Source organism: Perognathus longimembris, chromosome 9 (assembly GCF_023159225.1).
Source record: "Perognathus longimembris pacificus isolate PPM17 chromosome 9, ASM2315922v1, whole genome shotgun sequence".
Lineage (NCBI taxonomy): Eukaryota > Metazoa > Chordata > Mammalia > Rodentia > Heteromyidae > Perognathus > Perognathus longimembris.
The window spans coordinates 68,350,403-68,361,829 of record NC_063169.1 but is presented as its reverse complement, the minus strand read 5'-3'; positions in this window follow the sequence as shown (position 1 = coordinate 68,361,829).

Below are 11,427 nucleotides of genomic sequence, written 5' to 3'. Positions count from 1 at the left end.
TTTCTTTATTTGAATCCTTTCTCCATAATGACATCAAGCTAAAATACAAGGGGAGCTGTGGGCCAGGGAAACTAATAAGAAAAGATTGAAAAACAGTGAAGTTGTGAGAAGAGTCTTTTCATAAAGAACACATACAGCAATATCAGGTGGTCTAGAACAAATTACAAGAACTTTAAACTTTACTTTTCTAGGTGAAGAAAAATTTAAATACATTGATTAGTATCTTAGTTAGACTTGAAAAGAGCTTTACAAAAACAAATCTAACTCACAACCACTCACTCCTCTTGTGTTTACACCAAGTAATTCCAAACATATGCTTTTTGTTAAATCTCTAGAACATTTAAAGAACATTGTTGGTATTATTAAACCGTAGATGGCCATTTTCCAGTCTGGTAAAACTTTTTGTCAAATACATGTTTCTTAAAAATTATATGGAAGTAAAGTAGGTGCTGGTGGCTCATACCTGTAGTCCTAGTTGCTCAGAAGGCTGAGATCTGAGGACCATAGTTCGAAGCTAGCCTGAGCAAGAAAAGTCCATGAACCTCTTACCTCTAGCTAACTACCAAAAAGCTGGAAGTGGAGCAGTGGTTCAAAAGTTAGATCCCGGGGCTGGGAATATGGCCTAGTGGCAAGAGCGCTTGCCTCATACACATGAAGCTCTCGGTTCGATTCCCCAGCACCACATATATGGAAAACGGCCAGAAGGGGTGCTGTGGCTCAAGTGGCAGAGTGCTAGCCTTGAGTGGGAAGAAGCCAGGGACAGTGCTCAGGCCCTGAGTCCAAGGCCCAGGACTGGCCAAAAAAAAAAAAAAAAAGTTAGATCCCTAGCCTGGGGCAAAATACCCCAGGGACAGCACCCAGGACCTAAGTTCAAGCTCCAGAACACACTTATATCAATTTTTAGGGAAGTGAATTTGTTCAAAGTGCACTGTGTGGGAACATGAGAATTGAACCACCTACTCCTACAAAAGTTTGCTAATTAAAAATGAAATAACTTGCTAATTTTTGTAATATTTTACCCAAGAAATATAGTACTTACACTTTTAAAACTCAATACTAGAAGACTTATAATGAAAAACAAGGGTTTTTTGTTTTTTGGGTTTTTTTGCCTCGTCCACCTCTGCTAACCCTTCAGAGGAGAGTTCTAACCCTTTCGGCCACGTTTAATCCTGAAATCGATCCCCATACAGCTAAATAATTGTCTATGTTGACTTTCCACTGAAATATTATCGACTGATTTTTGACAAAGAAGATGTACAGTTGGTTTTCAGCTCCTCACTCATCCACACACCACTTCTCTCTCCCTTTCACACTTCGCCTCCTCACATTTTTATTAACTAAGAATTCCCACTGCTACGGCCACGTGGCTGTCATTAGCAGAGGAGCCACGAGGTTCTCTCACAGTATATTGCCTTCCTTCTGTGGCCTTTTTTTAAAGCTTCACATTTGTTGGTGCTGGGATGTGAACAAGGCGGACACTCTACTACTACTGAGTTGTTGCCTTGCTTGTGGGTGAACGAACAAAAAAAGAAATAACTGAAGTGCACAAATAGAAAGAATGCTTGGACAAACCATGGTATCTCTTCTCCTCAATTAAACAGGAAGGAAAGGCACATATAAATGCTCCATAGATGAAGGGTACCATGACTGTCGGGATGGAACGCAGAAACGATGGGATGATGGACCGTGGAAGGATGGACAATTGAATAATGGAGGACAGAAGGAAAGGGTGATGAAAAGATGGGGTGGTGGATAATAGGATGGACGATGGGATGGTGGATGATAAAGGATGGGATGAGGGACGAGGGATGGGATGATGGATGGGATGAGGGATGATGGGATGGTGGATGATGGAAGGATGGGATGAGGGATGAGGGATGGGATGAGGGATGATGGAAGGGATGGGATGAGGGATGGGATGATGGATGATGGAAGGATGGGATGAGGGATGAGGGATGGGATGAGGGATGATGGAAGGGATGGGATGAGGGATGAGAGATGGGATGGTTGATGGGATGGCAGATGATGGATGGGATGAGGGATGATGAGATGGTGGATGATGGAAGAATGGGATGAGGGATGATGGATGGGATGAGGGATGATGGGATGGTGGATGATGGAAAGATGGGATGAGGGATGAGGGATGGGATGGTTGATGGGATGAGGGATGGGATGGTTGATGGGATGAGGGATGATGGATGGGATGAGGGATGATGGGATGGTGGATGATGGAAGGGATGGGATGAGGGATGATGGATGGGATGAGGGATGATGGGATGGTGGATGATGGAAAGATGGGATGAGGGATGGGATGGTTGATGGGATGAGGGATGATGGATGGGATGAGGGATGGGATGATGGATGATGGAAGGGATGGGATGAGGGATGAGGGATGGGATGAGGGATGATGGGATGGTGGATGATGGAAGGGATGGGATGAGGGATGATGGGATGGTGGATGATGGAAGGGAGGGGATGAGGGATGACGGGATGATGGACAATGAGATGGATGGAAGGATGGGATGAGGGATGACAGAAGATGGATGCTCACCCCTGGCTGCTGGCCTAGGAAGGAAGAGGCCTAGACGTGGCCAGCTTCTCAAGTATGTTCACGTCACACATTCACATTACCTTCGCAAATAAATGATGAATTCTGGATAACAGTTTGATAATTTCTTTAAAATTTGAACGTGCACTTACCGTAAGGTCTGCCTCAGCATGTATCCCAGAGGAACGCAAACCTGTGTCCAAAGACGTGCCCTGCACATGCCTGTTCATGGCAGCTTCTCCATAATGGCTAAAAACTGGAAACACCACCACCCCTCCAGTGATTATAGACACTAAAATGGCGATGAAGCCTGAACGAGCACACAAAGCCAGGGAGACCTTCACAGTGACTCTCATCTTGCTCAGTTTGCAAGCAGAACTGAAACCTGAGCTATTTCTTATAATGCTTGTTTTAAAAACAGAACTTAAGGCCAACCAACCAGAGCAGCCAACAAACCTGTAATTATCTAACTGGGAACTGGCCCATGGGTTAGACCAAGTAAAGTAACCTTGTCTCTAGCCAGTCACGATCTCCTTAATTACTTCCACGGTCACGTGATGGAGCCCGAACCTGGTGCTTCTTCCACAGACTTCTACAGCCTACTTCTGCTCTGGACCTGTCCAACCACCCAGGACTCAATAGTCACTTAAACAAACACACGAGGGTTTACTGTGCGGCACCGCCTTGTAAGAAGATGGGTGGGCATTCCCACACAGTGAGACCACAGGAGGACGCGCTTCGGAGAGGAAGACACAGGAGCAATGCTTGCGCGCACCTGCTCACAGAAAGCAATACTTACAAGATGAACTCCAGGAAATGGAAACGAGAGATTGTTTTCCCTTTGTTACTGTTTTTGTTTTCTTTTCTTTTTGTCTTTGAGAGGGTAAGGGAGGCACAGAAATGGAGGTACAAAAGATAAGCAAATGCAGCAGTGGTGCTCACTAGACACTATGTTGAAAATGAACAATTATATAACTCGTGGATGGAGATGGGAGGGGAAAACTGGGAGAGAGAGCGAGGGATAGAGTGACATTGTCCCCCCAAAAATGTCTCTACTTGACTTATCTAACTGTAACCTCTCTATACATCACCTTTATAACAAAAAGTAATATATGTATATATACATAATGTATGTGTCTATATACATATACATATATATATGATAAATGGTTGAAGCTGGGTATGGCTTAGCAGAACACCTGCCTAGCAAGGCCCTGCAAGGACCTGAGTTCAAACTCTAGTATAACCCAAAAAACAAACAAATAAACACAAATAAAGCACAAGATAAGGGTAGACAAACTGTAGCAGATCCTGATCTTGGGGCAGATCTGAGCACAAGACCCTGAGCCAAGGACTTGGAGCCAGGGACCCGGGTCAGGCTGAGCGACCGCCATGAAATGCTGGAATCAACAGCACCTGGGCAGAGGCGCCTTTCCCAACACACTCCGCTGGCGTCGTCAGAAAGTGAGGCCCCGGGTTCAACTTCAGAGGCCTCCGTCAACCCTCTCCTCAGGGCGAGAGGGTGCGGCGTACAGGCTGAGCGTGTCCCCCGCGGGCAGGCTCCCCGCATTCTGCCCGTGCTCCCCATTCCAGGACAGGAGGCACAGGGACTAGGCCAGGTGAGACAGCGTGTCCACCCTTCCCTCCCCCTTCCCAGCCTCCTCCTCCCGCCCACCGTCCACCTGCCCCCATTGGACCCCTGCCTTTTCTTGGGACTCCACCAACCTCCCTTTGGGGCCTTCATGGAGCTATTCACACACCGTGACCCAGAATCTGAGAACAGAATCCGAGGGCCGTGAGAGGCAGGGGCCAGGGACCTTGTAAACCAAGCCGGCTGTGTTATGGAAACGGCGTCCGTGGGCAAAGCCCAAGGGCCCTGAGTTATGTGAAGGTCTTGGTGCCCAGCAGCGACTCCTAAAAAGCAGGGGTGCCTGGTGCCAGGCACCTGCTGCCCTCCAGCTCTGGCAGTGGGAACCCAGGACTGGTTTCCCAGCACCGGACTCTGCCACCTCGAGTCCTGAGGGTTTCTGGTGGACACCATGTCTCATTGGACTTTTACTGCCACTGATGGGGGAAACAACGGCGGCGGCAGCACTTACTTCTGTGTAACCTGATAGGAGAATTCGGAGAGCCTACATTTGTATTTTGCTTGCCCGTTTAAGAAGCGATCGCTCTTTCCAGAAAGGCCCGGGGTAGCTAGGAAAGCAAGTCTTCAGCGATCGCTTTCGCGTCAGGCTCAAAGGCACCAGGAGGAATGAGGCAGAATGTCCGGCACGGGGCCACAGTCTGCGCGCGCCCACCGCACCGCTGGGCGGAAGAGCCCTGTGGGCACGTCCCTGCAGTGGCCCCCGACAGCCCAGCCCCCCAGGGCGGCCCTGGTCCTTCACCAACAACGGCGTTCTCCCAAGTAGGGACGCTGGCATTACACGTGGCACTGAGACAGGATGAACTGTGTGCCTAAGGGTTTGGTTCTTAACAAGGAGCTGAGCAAGGACAGCCCCACGTGGGAGGAGAGGCAGGGCCAGCCCGGGGCTCGCTGGCAGGGCTGGGAGAAATGCCCCAGGGAGCTGACATTTAGTGACTGACGCTCAAAAATCCAAGATTTGCTGGGCCACGGACCTGAACCAGGGCTACAGGGGGGCAGGTGGGTGGCGGCGGGGGGGAGGGGGATACAGGGGGAGGAGGGAGGAGAGACGTAGGGAGGAAAACACGATGCTTCAATGGGGGGGGGGGCGTTAAAAGAGCAAGTAGAGCAATGAGGATACCAGAGGATAAACAAAGAAGGACAAATACCCAAAGCTGACTGCAGAGCTCCTGCGATCACCAGGGGCCAGGACCATTTTACTGCAAGAGATGTTGCTGGAAAGTGCTGACTCCTGAACTGAGTCCAGGAATAAACTAAAAGCAGAAGGGAAGGGGGTCGTCTCCACCTCCATCAGGTCCCTGTCTGTTCTCAGTGGTTCTCACCGCAGTCCCTGAGCAGTCGCCGTGGGTTCCGGAAGGGCCAGCCTGAGAGATATAACATCTTCATGACAAAGGACCGATACCACCACTCAGGAACAGCAGGGTGCGGTGGGACAGCAGCCCCAGCCCACCAGGGAGGACAGCCACCTCCCATGTTCTTTGGGCAGGAGGAGTCACTGAATGAGAACCAGAATGCTACTCTCCACTTGACAGCAGCAGCAACCATGAAACCCCGTGGAGGAATAGGACTAAGATCATGGTGAACCGGGCCCTAAGTGAGCAGTGCTGAGACAGAGCTGCTAGACCCCCTGCCCCCATCGGAACCCCCTAGGACGCACCTGTGACTGTCGCTGCTCAGTAAGGACGAGCACCTTTCCCTGTGGGTGCCAGTTCTGGTCTATGTAAGCTAAGCCTGAAGATGGCTGAAGACAAGCAGAATTGCTCTCGTCCCTTTGATGCTCAAGTCACCTCTAGATCATAACACTAGGCTTTCCTGTGTTTTCTAGAGCACTGATGCTCTGGTTGATCTTTATTTGTAGCTTGATGAACAACTTACTGCAGTGGAGAGGTATCCTTCCGTGTTGCTGACGGAAAATGTCCTTCCCTAAACAGAATGTAGTTCAGTCAAGCCAGCTAGTCAACCAAAGATCTTGCAAGTTCGTATTCAATGAAATCAAATGAGCCACAGTAACTTAATAAATATTTAGCTAGAAAAAAGAAATGCCTGGTTGCTTACATGGATTTTCTTGGGTTACTGATGATTCCAGCTCTTTTGGCATGCTAGGAAACAATGTTAATTCAGCCGACCCAATAACCCAATAATCCTTAAAATTCCCAAGCAAGCAGATGAAGTAGATTATTTGTTGTCATTCACTCGAACCAGATGATGACAACAAAATATCTAATAGTAGCCAGGCACCAATGGTTCGTGCCTGTAATTCTAGCTACTTAGAAGCTGAGATCTGAGGAATCCATTTGAAGTCAGCTCAGACAGAAAAGTCCTCATTGCACTCTTATCTCCAATAAACTATTCAGATAAGCCCGAAGTGGCACTGTAGCTCAAGTGGTAGAGTGCTAGCCTTGAGCACAAAAAGGCCCAAGAACAGTGCTCAGGTCCTGAGTTCAAGCCCTAGGACCACCACCAAAAACAAAAAAAATCTGATAGTAATTACTTGAAAATGTCACTTAAAATAACAGAACTTCTTTCTCCCAAATCTTTTTCAAAATCAAAAGTCCCAGAATTCAACAAGGAATGGAACTTTCGTTTACATATGTTGCAACCTAACTGCGTCAATGTGATCCAAAAGATAGCCAGAGAATTTCTGCTAACCCCAGAGATCAGAAAGTAAAAAAAAAAAAAAAAGCCAGCCCTAACCAAGATCCAGCTTTGATGAACGAATCCAGCAATTACTTGGACCATTGATTCTGGAATGAAAACTACAGGAAGATAAACTCCCTTGAATTGCCTGATGTACTCAGGCCTTGTCTGGCTCTGAGCTAGGTCCTCACCTCACTGGCAAAGGGTCCATTTGACCTGTGTCCCTCCATGTTTTCTTACCAGATCCTTCATCCAAGCCGAGGGACCTTTGAGGCCCTCAGTGGCATGACAGCCACCTAGGGTTGTCCTTGTGTAGACAGACGCCTGTCACGTCTGGGTTCACCTGTGCTCCGGCATGCTGTTAGAAGTATGGCAGACAAGGCAGGAGGAATTGTATGCAATTTCAAACTCTTCAGAAATGTTCAGATTTTTTTTCCTTTTGCGGGTACTGGGGCTCGAACTCAGGGCACCTGGGTGCTGTCCCTGAGCTTTTGTGTTCAGGACTGGCACTCTATCATTTAAGCCACAGCTCTGCTTCGGGCTTTTTTGATGTTTAGTTGGCGATTAGAGCGTCGGGGGCTTTCCTGTCCATGCTTTCTGCTTTGAGCTCGGCTCTCTCTTTCCTTCTTCCCCTTTCCGTGTGGTACACAGTGCTGGGCTATGTGCTGACCAGCTTCCGGGCGTGTGGAGCGCGCTGCCCCTGGGCATGGCTGGCCTCGTCGGGCTGGTGCCTGCGCCTCTGCCCCCCATGGGGACCAGGCAGGTAAACAGTCTCTTTTCAATAGGCCTCACATCTTCCATTCTGACGGCGCCCCTGGTCTCTAGGTCGCTTTAGCTCTGGGCAGCCACCACCTTGTGAACACAGAGCGATGAGGCCGCAGGCGTTTCTATTTTGCCCACGCCCCTCCGCTTGCTTCGGGCTGCTCGTGAGCTGCGGTGGGAAGCACCCCAGCAGAGGGCTGGCGCTCGGGGCGTTCACAGAGCACTTTATAGACTTTATGGGAAACGCGTGTGTGCTTTTGCTCCTTGGCACGAGCCCTTTCATTTGTTCCCTTTGAGTGGTGTGGATTTGGTGACTCTTTTTATAGGCTCGACTTGTTCCAGCTGCCCACAGTCGCTGTCTTTACGGCCAGCCCTCCATATTTAGGCATGGCTGCCTCGGTGCTGCGCCGGACCGCTGAGCCCGCTTCCCTGGCACAGACGTCCGCCGCCTTCGTCAACTCCGCATTGCTCCTGTCCCCGCTCCAAGTAACAGCCACTCTCTCTGGAATCCTAATTTTAAATCACTTTTAAAATAATGCATTACAACACCTGGAGTGATTAGGGCAAAGGGAAAACACCAATCTTGGCATAAAGTTAAATTCACACCCTCTGCCTTTACCATATTAATAGTCTCAACAGCCAAGGTACTGCGTGTCTCTGTCTCTCCAAGGCAGGACCCCCACTCTGTTAAGAGTGTGCCCTTCCTTTCTGCATTTCTGTCTCCTTTTTGTCTACTGGCTTGCTTATTTCCTCAGTAGAACACAGCCAAGTATCATTACCACTGTGAATTGTCCAGAAATTCTTTTTCTGGGATTGAAGTTAAGGACCCTAAGGGAGGAGTCCCTATGTTAAAAGGAGAATGTCACAAACCCACACCTGCATCTGGTGCAAGGAGACAGAGATCTGAGGATCGTTGTTCCAAACCAGGCCAGGGAAGGAGAGACTCTGGGACTCCCATCTCCTGTAAGCTGCACAGAAGATGCCAGAGTGGCAGAGTGGCAGAGAGCCACTGCCAGAGTGGCTCAAGCAGTAGAGTCCTAGCCTTGAGCCACATAACCTCAGTGACAGTGCTTTGGCCCAAAGTTCAAGCCCCAGCACTGTCAAAAAATAAAGATGAGGGCTGGGGATATAGCCTAGTGGCAAGAGTGCCTGCCTCGGATACACAAGGCCCTAGGTTCGATTCCCCAGCACCACATATACAGAAAAAACAGCCAGAAGCAGCGCTGTGGCTCAAGTGGCAGAGTGCTAGCCTTGAGCAGGAAGAAGCCAGGGACAGTGCTCAGGCCCTGAGTCCAAGGCCCAGGACTGGCCAAAAAATAAAATAAAATAAAGATGAAAACTTCAGAAAACCAGTCATAACAATGTTTAGCCACTTTGCACCCGTGACACAATGAATCGTTCCCATAACTATACCTAAGAGTATCACTCAATAAAATCTTTCAATGATATAAAAAAAAATAATGCATTACAGGTTAAAATGGGGGAGCAGGAACTCGGGGGTAGCAGAGCCTTCTTTCTCAGCATCAGCCTTATCCTCTGAGGGGAGGAGGTCAGGGCTGCAAGGGTACTGGGCCGGAAGCACCTAGCCCTCATGAAAACGGCTCTGTGTCTCTCGACTGGCGAGCGACTCTTCTTCCCATCCTCCTGAGTCTGTTGGGGCAGGTCCTGGGGCTGGAACTCGGGCCCTGAGTGCTGTCCCTGAGCTTTGCAGTGGTTGTTGTTCAAGGCTGGTGCTCTGCCATTTGAGCCACAGCTCCACTTACAACCTTTTGCTGGTTCACTGGAGATGAGAGTCTCGTGGATTTTCCTGCCCACTCTGGTTTCAAACTGTGACCCCCAGATCTCAGCCTTCTGAGTAGCTAGGATTACAGGCGTGCGCCTCTGGCACTCAGCGCCACAGCTCGTAGATAAAAGACATTTTCTTATTGATTTTTCTCGACTTCCTGAGCCCATCCCAAATTAAGATGGTATCCAAAACTTTATAACTCTTCTTTTTTTTTAAGATAGCCATCTTTCCATGGAAAGAGAGATGCAGTAAATGGGGTTAATTTGATTAAAGTATAAGATACTCATATGTGAAATATCAAGCAAAACCCTTTGGTCCAATTAACACATACTAAAGGAAAGGTTGGCACAGGCAAGTCTGATTCTCTTAGGCTTCTTGTGGGCAGCCTGGATGGAGCTCCTCTGCCTGTTTCAATAACTTCATATGGCTCTCAGATGATGTTATAAATATCCACATAGCCCTTCGCAGAGAGAATCCCGCCCATCCTGTGAATTCCCAAACAACTGCAGCAATTATGTGTATATAATACGCATATATTATATATACAAAATATTCCCAACCTCCAAAGATTTATAAGATCAATTGATATATAATTTGCATCTACATAGTGAGATATGTTGGAAATTTCCCAAACAACAGCATCAATTATATACATATATATGGATATATTATATACATAAAAGATTTCAAACCTGCAAAGACTCATAATATTAATTTACATAATGAAATTTGTTGGAAATTGAGTGGTCTCATATTGCCGCTCAAAAAGTTTTCCGATTCTGGAACATTCTAGTTTGAGGTGTTTAGGCAGGAATACTCAACTTGTATTTGCAAGACACTCCGAATAAAGTACAAACCAATACTGAGACCGTTTAGTCTCAGGCCCGTGGACTGAACCGCCACCTGTGTGAAGAGCTTGATGACACTGGGCGCTGGCGGCTCGCGCCTGTCACCCTAGCCACTCAGGAGGCTGAGATCTGAGGCTGGCGGCTCAAAGCCAACCCGGGCAGACATTCCCGTGAGACTCCTACCCAATGAACCACCAGAAACCCACAGGGGCGCTGTGGCTCAAGTGGTGGCGCGCTAGCCTTGGGCTGAAGAGCTCAGGGACAGCGCCCCGGCCCAGAGTTCAAGCCCCACGACCAACAAAAATAAATAAAGCTTTCCCATGAAGAGCAGTTGTCCATGAGAAGAGATATTATGAATGATGATGGCGCCCGGGACTGTGGCACAGAGCCGGTTAAGAGAAAGCAGCCTCTGCAGGCCCGGCTCTCTGAGCTCGCCCTCCGCGGCTGAGCTGGGCTTTGCCAGTCGCGGGCGTGGGAAATGGAGGGTTTGACGGAAGAGCCAGGGCTCCTTCCCTGCCCCTCGGCAGGGCCGTCTGGTCCCTGCAATCACTCCTGCCCCTGCCACAGGGCAGGAGGCGGCGAGAGGCCGACTGGGGCTTCCTCAAGCGTCCCGTGGAAGCCGCTTCCCCCCGCCCGCTGCTGCTCCCAGGGCGCCCACCGCGAGGGCGCCCAGCCAACTAAACCGCGGTTGCTTTTCCAGTACTGCATTAGGAGGTGTGCCACTGAGAGCTCAAAGCGGCCTGGGATGCTTGGCGTCGTTTTATGTATAAGGTGGCTTGTGATATAAAATATGTAATACATAGAATGAATCAAGACAAACTGGATTGGGGGGAGCAGGGAAAATCCCTTTGCACACAAAATACTTGGAGGTGCGAAGAAACACGCGCACAGTTCGGGCTTCACAAACATGGGGAGGGGGAAGGCGCGAGAGGAGATTGAGGTGGGAGGTGACGTGGCAGCGAGGACCGTTAGCAGAGCGTCTGCCTGCAGCCTCGCCGTGGGGCAGGACCCGCGAGTGCCCCGTGGGGGTCTGGCAGGGCCACGGTGTGGGTCACAGGCCTGGTGACTACGAAGGGGACAGCTGCCATCCCGACTGCGCCGCTGGGCCAAGTGGCCCCAGTGCGCAGCGAGCAGAAGAGGCAGAACTGCCCCGCGAGCCGCCCCCCACGGAGGCGGAGGCGGGGCCTAGGGGCGGAAACAA